Raw genomic sequence first — 14,846 nt, 5'->3', positions numbered from 1 at the left:
GAGTCTCTATCCTTACACTAGCTAGTAAAAACTAATAATTACAATAGAGTGAGCAATGAAAGCATTGAAAGTGAAGCAACTATCTGTGCTTAGGAAAGCGTGGGAAGGCATCAAAGAGGGCAAAGAGGCAGCTTTGCTTTCCTTTCACCAGAGGATCTATTTGATAGGTGGTATGCATGGGACTAGACCAACAGCAACAGAGGTGGAGAGAAAATTTTTGAACAAAAACAGGATACTGCCTCCTCATAGAATTCAAGGTGATTTGCTCAGAATAGGAGGTTATATATACTATCTTAATTCTGTGCATCTTTCCTTCATTGCACGTATTCCAATGTGTATGTTTAGATTTGTTTTTGAGATCATTTAATGATACTAGATGAAAGTTCCTTGAGGACAGGACCATGTCTGTTTTTCTTTACAACTGTATACTTCCCAAGGATTACACATATGGGATGCCGAATAAATGTGTTGAAAGCGAAAAGTGCGAGAGTTCTCAGGAAACTGTGTATTATTTATCCAATACTGTCATATGTGAGAGCCACTGAATCTGTGAAAAGCATTCCTTTCACCAGAGAAACATGCTCTATTTTTTGATAGGAAATAATCCATTGAGATTTACGGTGGCCAGAATTATTTCCCCCCTTTTCTCTTCCTCCATTGGATGAATCATCCCTTTGCCCTGATTGCAACCTTTTAATTACCGATTCAGCCTCTTTGATGACCTGGTATTACTACAAATATCTTCTGGTAACCAGAAAGGTCAGTTGAAGGAATTTGGGGTTTGTTTTTTTTTTTTTTTTTCCTGAGACAGAATCTCACTCTGTTCCCTAGGCTAGAGGGCCATAGCATCAGCCTCTCTCACAGCAACCTCAAACTCCTGGGCTCAAGTGATCCTCCTGCCTCAGCCTCCCGAGTAGCTTGGGACAACAGGCAATGCGCCACCATGCCCGGCTAATTTTTTCTCTATATATTTTTAGTTGTCCATATAATTTCTTTCTATTTTTAGTAAAGACCGGGTCTCGCTCTTCTTGCTCAGGCTGGTCTCGAACTCCTGAGCTTAAAAGATCCACAGTCCTCGGCCTCCCAGAGTGCTAGGATTACAGGCATGAGCCACCGCGGGGTGTTTTGGTTTTTGTTTGTTAGTGATTATGCAGCTCTGCTGACTCTTGTCCATCTGTTGCAAGCTATATCATTTGTGGAAGACAAATGTCTCATTTAGATTTCCCAATTACATTGCTAAAAACCTGACTTTATACTAATGAAATTCCAGTCTAATGTAGTAGACGTATGAAACAATGCTCGCACTGTGAGTGAGAAGAAATTGAGGTTTGAGGACTTCTGGATTATTGCTGGGAAAAGGAATTATTTTTATGACATTCCTGATATACCCTCAGAATCGTTCGCCCTCATTTCTGGTTTACCCCAGTCTCGCTGCCTAAAGCATATTCACACTTGCAAAGACAAGAGACGCCTAAAGCCAAACGCACCCCACCCCTAGCGTCCCAGCAGAGTCAGCAAACATCGAGAATTCTTTGCCACAGCACACCCGGAGGAACACAGCCACCATCTTGGTTATGGTTAAGCGCAGCGCCTGATTAGCGTCACTCAGCCCCGCTGCGCAAGCGTATTAGGAGTACACCCCCCCTCTTCCCGTGCACGCGCTCGGAGTCCGGAACTCTCGCGAGAGAAGCGAGATTTATTCCTACGTACCGGGCCGTGCTGCTTATGGCGGCGCTGGAGAGGGGGCGCTGAGCTGTTGGGGTGAGTACGACCTCAGGGTCCAAATGGGGGTAGCAAGAGGCCAAGCTAAGGGCGGATGAGAAGACCAAGACTAACGGGAAAGACTTCTGAGTCAAGGTGGGCACCCCCAGAGCTCCGGATAGGGAAGATAGCACCCTGAGTCCCTACCTCGGGCTTTTTCGTCCGTCCCCTGTTCAACCGTCTGGGCCTCACGTCAGGCCGCAGACTGAAGCGAGGAGTTGAGACCAGCGGGGCGCGTGGTGGTAGTGGTGGTGGTGACTAAAGTGGGGGGAGGGAGCGAAAATGGAGGCTCCGACCGCAGCCAAGATGGAGGCAGAGGGTGCGGGGCTCGGACGCGGAGGCTGCTGGGAGCTGTAGTCTGGCCCCTTCCTCCTTTGCGGCTTGGCGGGGGAAACGAGAACTACAAGTCCCGGCGGGCGGGGCGAGGGGGTGGTGGCGCGGTCCTTTGTGTGAGGCTGGAAGAGCCAGAGACAGAGGAGAGCGGCCTACTGTGACTGTGGACCCTATAGTTTGCTGGCTGTCAACTGCTTGGGGATCTGACTACGAGTACCAGAGCGCAGTGCGGCAGTGGCGCCTTCTTTGTGTATGGACTGAGACCCCGCTCCATATAGGGGAAGTGCTTAGAGACATCTCCTTTCCTTAGCTACATCTGGCACAGTAGCGCAGCAGTATTGGCATCCTTACTTCCAGTCGTCTAGAGCTAGGTCTCAACACCCAACCTTCCTCTCTCCCCACCCTTCAGCTTCTTGAGAAAGGGAACCAGCTCCTAATCGTTTAGGCATGTGGCTCTCACTCCTCTATCTTAGGGAAAGGGCGTGCGCTGTGAGAACTCGGTGTCCTCCCTACCACCTCCTCTGGCTCTCATGGTGCAAGCGGCTGGCCCACATTGTGCAATGAACGGCTTGGCTCCGTCATTCTATGTCGGGTTAGTTTTTTAGAGCCTTCTATCAGAGACATGTTCTAGGTTTTTACCATCTGATGTTTTATCAATATGAAATGGTAGTGCCATGGTTCTTTTGCTTTAAGATTTTTCCTTAGACGCCCAAATGGCTGCTCACAGGTGAGGCCGGAACGGTCCCTAAACAGGCTTCAATATGCCAAAGGGAAAAAAAATTTTGTTTTGTTTTAACGTTGTTGGGCTAGTTAATTTTCTCATTTTGCACCTTAAATGAGTGAAAAAATGTGGTGCTTTTTAAACAGTTAGGGAAGAGAGGGGAATGTTCAAAGGCACTATGGTAATTACATCTGTTTCTTTTGAGAGACTTAAATTTTTATCAGGCTGGTATGAATTAGCAATTCTCAGCCAGAGCTACCAACCTACTGTTTAACACATTAACTGCCATCTGAGTTGTATTTAACTCAAGCTAGTTTTGAGCCCTGGGCCTCGTGAAGCAAATGTAATTCACACGTCTCTTCACCTTGTGAGCCGTGAGAACTGTTTTTCAAATTGCATATAACTCACGCACAGAAAACAATAAAAAAAACGAATTTTTCAGTAAATTAGAAGGGATCATTTTGTTTTCGAGGTTTTTATTTTATTTTTGTAATAAAACACCATGACCCCAAGGAAAAATTTTTATTTTCTAGTGTGGCAGACAAGGTGTTAAAACCGTAATTCCCAAATACAGCCCACTAATATAAGTTATTCTATACCAAAACACTGAGTAATTTTTGAGTTACTAGAAGGCAGACATTCTTAATATTACATTGAGGGGCAATATAATACATCCCTTATTGTTCTTTTGGTACTAACCAATAATGAGTATCTTTGGTGTGGATTAAGGAGGGAGTTTATATACTTGAATAGGCATATATCTGAGTCCTAAAGCCTAGATAAATATTCAGACTTGTTTCTTTTTAGTCCTAGGACGAGATAAAAAGATGGTAGTAGTTTGAGTGGTTTTGCAGCTGCTCTGGATGTTTACCATCGAGATGAGTATTTATAGCAGCTGAGTTGAAAAGTAAAGTATTTGAGGCACAGAAGATAGGTTTTCCTTTTTTGTAAATAAGTTCTGACTTAACAAGTGTGACCTTTAAAGACTGGTTGAAAATTCTGGTAAATTCCTAGCAAATGAAAATTGAGACTGTGAAAGATGACATGCAGTCGTGCTTTATCTCACCCATTTTCCCTACCCTCCATGTAAAAACACATGGTGTCCGGCCATCCTTTTTTGTTTTAAATTGTGCTAAAATATACATAACGTAAAATTAACTTTTAACGTTTCTTAAGTGTATGATTCAATGACGTTAAGTACATTCCCATTGTATGAGAGCCATACTTTCAACAGGATAGTTGAAACATGGAGATTCCTTTTGGACAGATTTTTGAGGAGTTAAATTTTATGACTGTATTACAAAACGAAGTAAAAATCTTGTTAAACAGAATTGATGTGCTTTCTTAGCTTTGGCTTTTCAAAAAACGAAGAGGAAACCACTTTGAAATCTTGGGCTCAAACTGTCTTATGGAGAGCTGTTAAAACTTTCAGAATTTTCCATAATATAACATTACAGCTAGAAAGATTATAGCTCTATTTTGTAAGGTTTAATAGCTAGACTGTCTTAAGTGGTGAAACTGCTGTGGTGAGAATGACTTGTGGTTAAATCCCTTCTGCCCATTCAGGATTTTAAAAATTCCTTTGTCTTGATATTAGAATGTTTCCCACTTGGCATGTGTGAGTACCTAGTTAAAAACAAAACTTTTCTTGTATCTAACATCTCCTTTTATGCTGAGGTAAAACATCAGTGTGTAGTTGAAAACAAATTGATCAGCAGTTTCCTCACATTGCACATGTAGGCCATCCATTTGTTTGCAGCTACAGCCAGTACGTAACCGGTTAGTTATTTGCACTTTTCCTTCTCCAATTTAGTAACTATAAGATTGCACTATGGCCAAGTCTATGGTAGATATTGCCTACTTTTCAGCCACATGTGGCTTTTGTGTGCTTGAAATGTGACTAGTCTGAATTGAAATGTGCTGTAATTGTTTAATAAAACTACATAGGATTTCCAGGAATGTAAAAATGTCAGTTTTTTAGATTGATTACCTGTGGACAGTGATAATAGTTTGGATATAATCAGTTAAGTAAGACATTTAATTAAAATTAATTTCATCTGTTCTTTTGACTGTATGGTTCCTAGAAAATGTTTACTTGGTGTGCTCAGTGAGTAGTAACAAAAAATAAAAAAAAAAGAGGCAAAAAAATAGAAAATGTAATACATATGTGGCTTACCCCACAATGTTTCTGTTGGACACTGCTGGTCTGTGTTGTTTTCTGATGTGTCTGGAGCATTTTTCAGCATCTTCTCACACTGGCATTTGTCCTACTTCAAAGTATTTAGTGTTTCTGTAAGCAGTTAAGTGATAGATAATTTTAAATATCTCAGTAGCTGTTCAGGTAATTAACAGCCTAGCACAACTGTTACTGCTAAGCATGTACAAAAAAGATAGTTTTCATCAATTTGATTTTCTTTTATTTGCATTCAACATGTGATGACTTAGATTGTTTTAAATTGGTTAATTACACTTTATCATTTAGCTAAGATCCCAAAATAAAAGTGCATTAAAACCTGTTAGACACTTCTGTTATACAAGTTAGAGCAAATGTGCTATTCTTGAACTGAAGTTAATGTATCAAGAAATATGAACTGTGAAGTTAAGGCAAGAATATTATTCATAATCAACTTTTTCCCCCCATTGAAAAATTATTTAAGTATGGAACTCTGTAAAATGTTAGACAATAGAGAACCTTTTCAGTCCTGAGCTCTACCCATTTGGGTCTTTATTTTTCCTCTTAAGGGAAGAAGGTACTCCCCTAGAGAAGTTAGGTGGGGAGATTTTTATCATCTAGGTTAGCCTTTGATTAACATTCTCCCCCAAGTGAGTGCTGTACATACTTTGAAAATAATTTGTCAAAATGATAACACTAGACAGTGTGATACATTTTAGATGGTTTACTTACCACATAAATGTATTAGTTTAACATGTATTAGTATTAATTTAGTGCCTACAGTGTGCCTGGCTTCTTCTTGGCCTTTGAGATAGATAAAGCAGTGAGCTGAGGCAGTAAATAATAAAACAGGTGGTAATAATTTTAAGACAAGTGATGTAGGGAATAACTATTTGGATTCAGTTCAAGTAAAGGAATTAGCTTTAACTCCCGAAACAACATAATAATTGATAATAACCACACTGTTTTCATGCTGAGCAAAGGAAAAAAGGAGTTGATTACTTTGCAGTCAGAGAGTCTCTTGGATCCGTGTTTAAATTGTTGCCTAGTTTTTTGATTAGTTACCCTGTGTTTCATATGACTTAAGTTTCTGGCTTTTGAGGAGATGAGGGGAAATGCTCCTAACTGCAGAAGAGTTAAGGCAAAAGAAGTTGTCAGTACCACCAATGAATGTTAATCCTGGTTTGAGTGGATAACCAATTTTATTAAAATGTGTGATCAGAACCTTGAAGTCCTTCATTGAGTGTTAATTTGATTGGAAAACATTTAGTTCACTATAGAAAACTCATAGCTGTGAAGATATTAATTCAGCCACTCTCAATTATTCATGATTGTTGGTAGGTTTGTTTGAGCTTTACTAGATCTTTATAAGGGCCTCATCAGTACCCAAGACTGGCCCTGCAATACTCCATATTTTAGATTCTAGATGTCTCATATTTGTGTTAACCGCAAGACAAGCTTGACAGTTCTTAATTTAATACACCCTAGATTGAGTTAATCCAGTTAAAGTTTTTCAAGATAAGTTGTTTTTCCCCATACACATAGCCTTGTCCTTAATGTTGAGTTCCATGGGTTCATAAATAGACCTGAGTTATTAAGGTAAAACCATTACACAAAGTCTGTATTTCTAAAAGAAGATGCTGTTACTTCTTGATTGGATAAGTACAGTTAAAATTGGTAGAACTATCTGCACTTGAATTGTGGTGTCCTTTTTACATATTATGGCTTAACAACTTTTTACTATATTAATTTCTGCTGTGGTTGTTTCTATAGCAGCACTGAGTTAGGTCCTAAAGGGGTCTGTCATAAAGAAGTAAACTTAAGGGACAAGATTTATAAACGTGAAGTGAACAAAGCACAGAAATGATTTGATGCCAAAAGGATTGATGCAGGCAGTGAACGTTAATGCCCGACTTAGTGGAAATTAAGAAGGTAATGAGCAGCTGCTGGAATGGTCAAGAAAGGCTTTTTTGTCACCTTGAAGATAGAAAAATTATATATATATTTTTTGTGGGGAATACCCATATGAACAAAGAAGGCTAGACATCAGCAATCTCCCAAGAGTTGTATTTAAGGATTAGAGAAAGGAGTGGGCATATCTAGAAGAAATGGAAAGCAGTTGAAAGTAGAGCTGGAAAGGTAGAAAGAGACACCTTGAATAGTGATTCTTAACCCTGGCTGCAAGTCATTGAACATCTTTAGGGGTAGTGGGATTTAAAAAATACACCAATGCCTGGGACCTAACCTATAATGTAGTTAAATTTAAAATCTCTGTGTGTGGGATTTTTTAAGGTTGCTGAGGTATTAGCGTTGGGTGGGTAGCCAAGATTAAGAAGCTCCCATCTTTGACTCGGGGAGGTGGGGGGGGGGAGGGGATGGAGGTATGACTACATGGTGAATGCCAGGCGCACTGTCTGGAGAATGGACACGCCTGAGGCTCTGACTCAGGGGGATGGGCGGGACACGGACAATGTATATAACCTGAGCTTTTGTACCCCCATGAAGAGCTGAAATAAAAAATAAAAAAAAAAGCTCCCATCTAGGATGCTGGAAAAATAAAGATTTTAGACAGGGGAAATGAGGTGAAATTGGAATTTTTGATAGCATCAGTCTGGTAGTGACAGAAAATGGAAAGGGTGAACACTGGAAATTGGTGAATGTATTAGATACCTGGGCTAAAATGTCTTTTAGGGCAACAGATGGATACAAAAGATATCTTGAAGGAAATGTTAATACAGTTTGTAACATTGGGTATGGAGATGGAGAGGGAAGAATTGGCATATTAAAGAAGTAGCTGTACCTCAAGCCAGTTACATTACCCTGAGTGGGGACTGGGCGTAAGGTTGTGGTGGTTGTCTAACAGAGTCTTGCTCAGGGTAGAGTGCAGTGGCATCATCACAGCTCACTGCAACCTCAAACTCCTGGGCTCAAGTGATTCTTCTGCCTCAGCCTCCCAAGTAGCTGGGACTACAGGCTCATGCCACTATGCCCGATAAGTTTTTCTATTTTTGTAGAGATTGTGGGGGAGGGAGGCATGGTTCTTCTCCTTGCTCAGGCTGGTCTTGAACTCCTGGCCTCAAGCAGTCCTCCCACCTTGGCCTCCCAGAGCGTAGGATTACAGGCATGAGCCACTGTGCGCAGCCGGCATAAGTATTTTTTAATGCTTCCCAAGTGATTTGAAAACCGTTGCTGTAAGACGTAACTAGTCTGGGTAATAGGAGAATGATCTAAATAAAGTTGAAAGATCAGACAAGTGTAACATTTGATTGATATTTGAAGTTACAATATAAAATCATGGGATTTTAGATATAGAAAATGGCCAGCTCAACTGTTACTGAGTTTTCATCTTGCATATGAGTAAACAAACCTACAGAGGTTAAATAACTTGTCCATGGTATATTGACTAGTATCAGTGATTGGAATTGAGCTCTTCTAGTCTAAGTTGTTCGCCAGCTCTGACCTCTTTCCCTTGATAGTCCTAATTTCTGATGTTTTTCAGATATCCATCTATCAGCATGTCCACCTTTTTCTTCTCCCCATATAAATCATTTTAGTTAAGAGCACCATTTTGCTAACATTTGAGTCGATGCAAAATGATCATTTATTTTACAGCTAATATAAAGCATTGATATTTATAAATATGTTTTATTTTTCTTCCATTATATAGACATTTCTCATCTACTTACTGTAACAGCTCAAATGAGATTTGTTTCCTTCACTACGTCATCTCCCACAGGATTTCAGGACTTAATACATTTCAGGACTTAATACGTTTCCTGTTACATCAAGTTGAAATGCTTCGTAATCTGGCTTCACTACACCTGTCACACCACATATCCCATTTCACTTTAACTCAGACCTCTGTTTTAGCCAGGCTAGCCTATCAATATCCTCTGAAACAACAAGCCACACTTGTTGCCACAGTCATTCATGCAGAAAACTTCACTTGAAGCCAGGCTTGGAAAATCATACAATACATGGTCCCTTCTCTCAACGAACTTAGAATTTGGTGGCATATTCTGGTTTATGTGACAGTTCATCCCTAGAATACTCAGCTGTTTTCTTCTAAAATTCTGCCTAATTTTTCAGGTTCGGTTTAAATTCCACCCCTTAAAAGTCTTCTCTGTGTTCGCCATGTTGCTTTGATGCACATACGGTGGCGAATAAACAATAATTAGTATTTCTAGTATAGTATGTGATGTAGTAGATACCCAGATATTAGTTTGAATAAATTAATTTTTGCCATTTTGTCCTGTATTCTTGTTTTTCTCCATGTATAACTCTCCTCAGCAAGATTGTAAACACTCTGGCAGCAGAAACTTCTTTTATATTTTCCACAAAATCTGACACAGTGCTAGATGCTTATAAAATGTTTGTATTCCATTAAATATGATGTGTAACTTTGAGCTTATTTGGGGGTGGGAGGTCGGTAAGGACTATGGAAAAATTTGGTGTGTGATACCAGAGGAGGTAGTTGTTAGTACTTGAGAGAGTGCTCAGATGACATCAAGTGAATGTGCTTCCAAGTTTCCTGCATATTACTTGCTTGACTAGTGATTCCAAATTAATGAGTTTGTCCTTCTTCCCACCCTCAATCCCTGATTCTTTTATATATGTTATACTTAATGTTTTCTTCTTTTTTTATCTCTAGTATGAAGTGTAACAGAACAGACTTTACCACCTGAAACTGCTGCTTCAAGTTCAGATCAGCCAAGGAACAAACCTCGTAACAACCAACAAGACCAAAGAAGAGTTACACTTAAGTTGAAGACACAACACTTGATCTGAAACAAGAAGTTTGTGCCTACTCAACAGCTTTGAAAGAGCACTTCCCAACGCTGCTAGTAGTCTTTGTTTTCTTCAGTGCTGTACTGTGAGATTGCCCGGTGCAGCAGCAGTTGTATTCTTTATTAGCTTGGTAGATCATTTTCTCTCGCTCTTTTTTTTTTTAATACTAGCAACTTTCATCCTTTGAAACGTGTGCTGAAAAAGAAGAATCAGCAAATACTACTGAAAGTGCAATATTTGGTTATCACTGCGAGGTATGTTTGTAGTTTCCTATTTGTTAAGAATCAATTCTATAATTCTGGATTTCGTGATTATAAAATCTTAATCTGTTCTCTTCTAAAGATATTCAGAAAACAACTTCTCTATTCTTAACTGTATAGTATGAAAATATCAACACTAGATTAAGTTATTGTCTTTTGTTAAACAGGGACAACATTTATGACCAAAACTGGGATTTTTCGTATAGGATTATATTAATGCATGCTGATCTCTTTTGATTTGTTGGTCTCCTAGAAAGAGAAGCTTCATCTGTACTATTTAGAAATGAAGGTTTCAGATAGGAATACCCATTGCAGTCTTTGTACAGGGATCTTTGAAACCTAGGTGATATTTGGTACTGCCCTCTCCAGTGTTAGGTTCTTGAGGGAAGAACCTTGCTTTATATCCAGTACCTATATGCTTGCCACTGGCTGGCATACAGTGCATATTTATGCATGGATGGTTGACATGCTTACTGGATTGTTAGGCATTACTAGTGCTGAAATAAAATAATGAATAAGATATTAATGGAATTGGGGTTTAGAACAATTTATTAGAAAATATCATAGTTTTAATATAAGCTGAAAGAGGTATTCATAAAGTGCTAAGAATATAACTGAAGGAGCAGTTCTCTTGAAGGGAAGGAAAATGGTAAAGAAAGCCTACAGGTAAGGAATTTTTTGATGGTGAGTAGCACTTTAGGAGGGAGAAGAGTCCTTGATGGAAGTGTAGAGGTGACATTTAGTAGAGTCAGGGAGACTTGAAAGTACATGGTATATATTGAAATAAGTCCATCATGAACAGAGAATACAGTTTTGTTGGGTGGGGAGAGTAATGAAAGGGAGACTTGCTGGAATCAGATTCTAGAGAGCCCAATATTTTTTACTTTATAGGAGAGCCATTGATGTTTATGAGCAAGGACTCAATGAATTTTATTTCTCCAGAAGTAAAATAGCTTTATTGCTTCAGATTTTAAAGTAATATTACATTCAGAAGTGTATCTTTAAAAGACAAATGGTGACTCTTTTGAGGGATAGGCTGAGGATGGGAAAAGCTATTACAAAATGGATATAGAGCATAAGGGAGATAAAAGCTAGGGTACAGGTGGAGAAAAAGGTAGATACTAGGTATGCTAATAGTAGAAGTGAGGACTTGGAGACCAGTTGAATGTGAAGGTAAGCCTGGAGAGAACAGACTGTCTCTAGTTGTCCAAGGTAGAAACCTCTGTTGTTCATAGGAATAGGGAAGTTTGGGTAGGAACTCACTGAAATTAAAATACATTGTGGAAATCTGTTGTGTTCATCACATAGTAATCTGAAGTTGAAAATCTGCTAGTATGGAATGTTTAAACAGTGGTTACCTTTGGGGGTAGAATTATGCAGAGCAATTTTTCTTTTTAATCTTTAGTTTCCAGATTTTCTAAAATGGGTAGAAATAAAGGAGTTCAGAAAGGAGTCATCAGTTTGTAGATAATAAAGGAAGAAGCACCAATGAAGAGAACGTTCAAAGAAATAGAAGTCAGGAAGAAGTAACAAAGAAGATAATTTCAAGAAGTTGGTGGTAAACTTTTTCTAAAATGCTGCAGAGGTCAAATAGAATGAGGAATGAAAATAGGTTCACTTATAAAAGCTTCACCATTTCAAAAAGCATTTAAGCCTTTATTTCCAGTTTATTGAAGGATTGTATAATAGTGTTGACGACCGTACTGTGGCCCAGAATTATTCCTTAACTGAAAACTACCAGTAATACTAATTAATTTAAATTATCTGTGTTTTAGAAACATTCAGTTATTCAATTTTAAGGTAATTGTAACATTTACCTTTTCTATTTGTTTATTCCTACCTCATCTGATCTTTAAAAAATAATTTTAAACCATTATCGATTCTGTTAGATGAGGAAGATAATGCACATTGATACTGTACAGTTTTATGTTTATGGTTAAAAAGGGTACAAGACTAGACACTAAGGCTTCCATTTCATTTGAGTGACATAAATAATAGAAATAGATTTAAAGTAGAAGTGTCTTTTGTTTAGCCTATTCTTTGTATTTTGAACATTAGTTTGCTACATGAACATTGTTTTTCTCTAAGCACAGAAGCATAATATTTTTAATGTATAGTAATATACGCATATGTACACACAGCTGTCTAAAAATTTAAGTTATATATATTTACAAACAGCCAGAATTGGGATGGAGATTGACAGTAAAGCATGCTCTGATTGTACAGTTGTGAAATATCCAGTGAAAAGGGAGTTCAGCTAAGGAAATGGCATTGACAATGCAATAGAACCTTAGATTTTAAAGAGATTTTTGTAAAAATCAAAATAGTGCATAATTAGGAATGAGGGTGGGGGTGGTGACTCATAATCCTAGCACATTTGGAGGTTGAGGTGGGAGTATCACTTGAGGCCAGGAGTTCAAGACCAGCGTGAGCAACGTGGCAAGTTCCCGTCTCTACAAAAAATATACAGAAACTATTAGGGCGTGTTGGCATGTGCATGCCTACAGTCCTAGCTACCTCGGAGGCTGAGGCAGGGGGATCGATTGAGCCCAGGAGTTTGAGGCTGTATTGAGCTGGGATGACACCACTGCACTCTAGCCAAGGCACCAAAGCAAGACCCTGTCTCAAAAAAAAAAATTAGTAATGAATATATAGATGGAAGAGTAGAATTAGCCATACAATGGCAAGAAGGAATAAAGGGTATAAAAAGTTTGTTTGTTATGTGAAAATAGATATGAGTTATTCGGTGAGTAATTTGATTAAGACAGTCCAAGGGTGACAAAAGGAAAGCAAAACTAGGAAATCCCTATGTGCTTTCAGCTTTTTTTCTGCTGAAGATAATAATTATATTGGAAAGCATGGTAGAAAAAAAACTGAAGCCCCAGTGAGTGAGAAGATAATAGGGTTAATTGCTTATGGATGTATTAGTAGTTAACTAAATGGAGACATACGATCAGGAACTGTGAATGTCCTGATTGTTCAAAGTCCAATGTGGGAACTGTTGAGCTTGCTGTCCATCCTTGGCAAAAATCCAAGAGCCAGTGAATAAAAAACATGACTTTTCCATAAGGACATTTGGCAGAATCTCATGATAGCATAGTCAGTATGGAGAAATGTGGGCTGGATATAATCTATTAAAAGGTATTGACTAACAGACTGATTTTAGAGATGTCTCCAGGTATATGCTGCCAGATTCTATCCTTGCCCTGTGTTTTTTTTGCAAAATCCAGTAAATACCTTTGTGAGTACCTATGTGCTAGGCTTTTTATGTGAAGCAACTCATTTAACTGTCCCAAAAACCCTGTAAGGCAGGTATTAAGGTAGGACAAAAAAGAGTGATTAAAAGATAGATGATACAAAGCCTAATGACTTAAAATTGATCTTTATAAGTTAGAATACCAGGTTAACCAACAGAACGGATTTTAAAAGCATTAGGTTATAGTTTGTTATTTAGGAACAAATTGATTGTAGTAGTACTGAAAGGTGAAAACTTGATTTCACTAATGTGGTTTGTTAGGAAATGACCTGGGGACTTTTTTAGTTACACAAAGTTACAAAAACGTCAGTCTGTCGAATCAAGAGACACTAATCACTCATTGCTCTCTATTGGTTGGGGTACAGTAAGAATAGTAGTGAGATGAGTTTTAGTGAATAATTATTTAGAACCTATTTAGAAGACAACAATTAGTATGAAAAATGGTTGCATTCAGAAAACTGAAAGTAACAGTGTAAGTGAAGGGAAGATATGTTTAGACTGAGAATAAAGAGTGGTTTTTGAAAGCCGGTTGAAATAAGCTACCTTTTCCAAGATAATTCCTTGTCAGTAGAAGCCAAGCAGACTAGATTAGGGAACAAACAACTCACATGTTGTAAGAAATTATAAAGCATAGAATTTTGATTTTTTTTTTTTTTTAAGAGAACTTGAGACTCCCACTTTACGTTTTAGAAAGCAATACCAGAGAAGTTAAAAATACATGAGAATCAGGACTAAATGCCAATCTTGACTTCTACTTTTATGTTGTTCAGGGAAGTTTAGTTGATTTCTTAGATTAGAAGTGAAGTTTAAGTTTGACATGAGACTGTAGTTCTGCTTTTACTAAATGAGAAGTAATTTTGTTAATAATGACTTTCTGTTTTAAATGTAAATATATAGAATAGGGTAGAAAGTCTAAACTTCATGAGATTAGGGATTTTTTTGTCTGTTGTATTCACTGTGTGAGTAGAACCTAGATTAGTGTTGCCCCAATGCATTGTGGGCGCTTAAGTTCTGGTTAAATGAATAAGGCGGTGGTTAAGAGTATGAGCCATGGAGTCAGAACTGTATTCTCTTCCCATATTTGCCATTTTTAGCTCTGTGTCCTTAAGAGACACCTAGATGTTTTCTCATCCGTAAGCATTACATTAGGTTTTCTGGTATTTAAGTATACTTGAAATCGTTTGATACATATGTCTTTTTTATTTCTAATTTCATATTACAGCATAAGCATTTTCACATATCCTTTCTAAAGACTGCACAGCACTCTATAAATTACTATGACTTCTTGAATCATAAGGTGTTAGACTGGATTGTTCCTGGGAATTTATCAACAAATTTGTGAACATATTTGTGCGTAAAGCCTTGTCCACATTTCACGTTTCCCAAGGAGGGGTTTCCTGCTGTGGTATTAAGGAAAATATCTCCGTATTTTGATAATGTCACTAAACTGCGTTTCAGAAAGGTTGTACCAGTTAAGTATATGAGTGTGTTTTTCTTAGCCCACTTTCTCAGTATTTTTCAATCCTGTCTTTGCTAGTTTGTTATATGAATAAT

At 38.2% G+C, this 14,846-nt stretch overlaps 1 protein-coding gene across 2 annotated transcripts in view; it reads left to right on the top strand.

The window, feature by feature from the left end:
• The first annotated feature begins 1,636 nt into the window (after positions 1-1,636).
• Positions 1,637-14,846, top strand: part of CSDE1 (cold shock domain containing E1) — a 37,870-nt gene continuing 24,660 nt past the window's right edge. The window contains exons 1-2 of one of the 2 annotated variants that reach the window (XM_045546883.1): positions 1,637-1,761; positions 9,640-10,030. The gene's annotated coding sequence lies outside the window, so the exon portion shown is untranslated. The remainder of the gene's footprint in view (positions 1,762-9,639; positions 10,031-14,846) is intronic. The other variant, XM_045546884.1, reaches the window with a different exon arrangement.

Source organism: Lemur catta, chromosome 3, assembly GCF_020740605.2.
Source record: "Lemur catta isolate mLemCat1 chromosome 3, mLemCat1.pri, whole genome shotgun sequence".
Lineage (NCBI taxonomy): Eukaryota > Metazoa > Chordata > Mammalia > Primates > Lemuridae > Lemur > Lemur catta.
This window is presented reverse-complemented; position numbering and strand designations above follow the sequence as displayed.